The sequence below is a fragment of the Chrysochloris asiatica genome, unplaced genomic scaffold (assembly GCF_000296735.1).
Source record: "Chrysochloris asiatica unplaced genomic scaffold, ChrAsi1.0 scaffold00044, whole genome shotgun sequence".
Taxonomy (NCBI): domain Eukaryota; kingdom Metazoa; phylum Chordata; class Mammalia; order Afrosoricida; family Chrysochloridae; genus Chrysochloris; species Chrysochloris asiatica.
Window position 1 is genome coordinate 6,387,727 of NW_006408562.1, and position 3,118 is coordinate 6,390,844.

Below are 3,118 nucleotides of genomic sequence, written 5' to 3' on the forward strand. Positions count from 1 at the left end.
ACAGCATTCTTCCCACTTTTTCCTTGTGTTTGCAGTTTTCTGGAGTTCTTTCTTACCCTTTCCTGCCCTTTGAATACTGTCAGTGTATACTGCCATTTGAACTCATGGTTGACTCTCATAAGGAATGTATACCTATGAGTCGGAACCGACTCCATGGTACTTAACAATAACAACTATCAGGCCAGTAAAGCTAGTCTTTTTTTTTTTTTTTTTTTTTAATTTTGAGTTTTGCTCCATTGTTTCTCCATCTGAATGCCTTTTTTTGGGATAAAGTGTCTGTTAATATCCTTTGTGCATCTTATTTATCTTTTTGTTGTTGAGGTGTTGAAGTTTTCTGTGCATTTTAGACACAGTGATATATCAGATATTAATCCATTGTCTGATATATCATTGCCAGAAACTTTTCCCCCAGTCTGTAGGTTCTCTATGTTCTCTTTTCTAAGCATAAATATAGGATTTTTATGCGTCTCCAGCTATCTAGTTATTTTCTGTCTTTGTCCATTTAAAAATTATTTATGCTAGTTTGTGCCATAAATCAGAGTCTTGGTGTGGCACTGTGGGTTAATGCACCAGACTGCAAAGTGCTTTGAACTGCAAGGTCGTTGGTTCAAGCTCACCAGCTGCTCCTTGGAAACCCTGTACAGTGTCACTATGTGTCGAAATCGACTCGACAGCACTTAACAACAACATACTAAGGGCTATAGTTTATACATGGGAGCTTCAAAAAGCTCAGGAAAATGGAATGAAAAGATAATGGGATTTTTAAAAAATGAAAATTGAAAAGCACTGTCATATTTTTAAAGGCTGCTGAATATCAAAATGATATTTGATAGACTTCAGTGTGATATTCCGGTTTTTTAAAACAACACCCAAAATATGTTCAGAGATAGCTCTTGCTTCCCAGTAAATCCACCTGTAAAGCTAATTTCCGTGTTTAGAGGTGAAATGAGAAAGAACTGTTTGCTAAATGTATGTGTGCAAAATTAAGAGCAATACTGATCTGAACCCTTATACGTAAGCAGCAAAATGTGTGACCTGCTATCACTTTAGAGACTTGTGAGTGTGTTAATGTATACAGTCAAACCTGTGAGAGCTAGAACTTAGCAGGACTGCCTTGTTTTCCAGGCCTCACAAGTTTTCTTCCATTGATAGGCGCCATCTTATTTAATCTCGTTCACTTTCCGTTAGTGGAAAACATATGCATTTTCCTCTTATGATCAGTTTCCTCTACGTACAAGTTCTAGTTAAAACAGGTTTTACTATGTACCTACTTCCCACTTATATCTTGTCATCCTGTCATCTTGTATTTATGATCAGAGTAAAACAAATCTGTCTGTTTTGCACATTCACAATGTGTGTCTGGCAGTTGCTGATGCTAAGGTGGAAGATGAAATTAACGCCGGTTCTGTTGCTTACAATTATGTATCAATGTTGCTGTGCCATTATTCTCAGTAGCTTGGCAATTACATAATGATGTAACTTGGCAGTCACAAAATGATGTAGTCATCCTCTATTTTGTGATCTGATGTGGTCAGCCTTCATTTTCACCTGCGGATTTTTCTGTTATGACCTGATCTTTGAAACCTAAGTCCATAAATGAGGAGTCGATGGATATGCAAAGCACTGCACTTAAAGTCCTGGTGTGGCGCTGTAGGAGAAGTGTAGGATCACCAGATTGGTGGTTCAAACTCACCAGCCGCTCCTCTGAAATGCTATACAGGGTCTCTGTGAGTCAGAACCGACTCTATGACATGTAACATCAACAACCGGGGAAAATCAGGAATCCTGGTGACACAATGCTTAAGAATTCAGCTGCTAACAGAAAAGTTGGCAGTTTGAACCCACCTCCGTTCCATGGAAGAAAGATGTGGCTATTTCCGTAATGACTTATGGCCTTGGAAACCCTATGGGATAGTTCTGCTCTCTCCTGTAGGCTTATTATGAGTTGGAATCTACTCTATAGCAATGAGTTTAGGGTACATTTGTCAGTGTCTAGAGAAATTTGGGTGTCACAATAGGGTATGCTAGGCAGGTAGTATACAGAGGGGTCAAGGATGCTGATAACCATCCTACAATGCACAGTACAGATACTAAAACACAAACTTATTCCCAGCCCAAAATATGCATAATTCTGAGGTTGAAAAAACCCGGATTAGGTCATCAACTATATTTAGTTCACAGTTATACACCTTCTTTGATGTTATATTGAAATACACTCTTATTTTTTATTCCTTTTGCTTCAGAGTTAATTATTCTTTTGCTTGAATTTTGAAGTGCAACAGCCAACATGAAGTTTGGCATTCCTGTCAAGCTGCATTTCTGCCAGCATTCCAGCACACCTGCATCAGCCTGTCCAACCTGAAAACTTACCAAGTGAAAGCGAGAGGCATGAGAAGACGCCTTGCTTACACCCTTCCATTAACTTGTTTAAAAAGGAATCCAGGAGGCAGTGGAGTTAGAAATTGGCTCCTTCCCTGCTGTAGAAACACCATAAATTTAACATAAACATAGACTTTTAGTCTTTCTTTTTTCTTTCCTCCTCCTCCTCCTCCTGGCAATGCAAGAGTGCCATTAGGTAAAGGAATCTTTCACCTCCCCACTTGCTGGGAACCAGAAGAAAAACCATCTTGCTCTAGCAACTTTGTTATGGAGAGAAGACAGCTTCATTCTGAAATATTCTTTTGATAGCAGCCTGCCTAGGGGTGGAAAAGGGTTACACTGGTTTTAATAGTTTGAATTTCCTATGATTGTTTTATGGTACAACAAGACAATGTGGTTTGTGCTAAGGTGTTCGATTACCTCATCTAATACCCTAGAAGGGTAGGAAGTCTGCTGCTAGAAACAAACCCTGGTATCTGAGAGTGCTGTGAAGTCAGCATGCTTTTGGTTCAATAGTTTTGGTACAAAATAGTTTTGATTACAGAACTATTGGAACAGAGCTGGCACCCATGGAAGGTTCTGTTGGCTCTGACACAAGACAGGTGACCACAGGGTCCTTTTGAATTGGAAACCAGCTTGACAAACGAACGTGTTTGTGAACATGTTTCCCCCGCATAGCTCATGTGCTAGATGGGAAACAGAAGTATGTAAAACATAGGAATTCACTGAGCTTCAGATT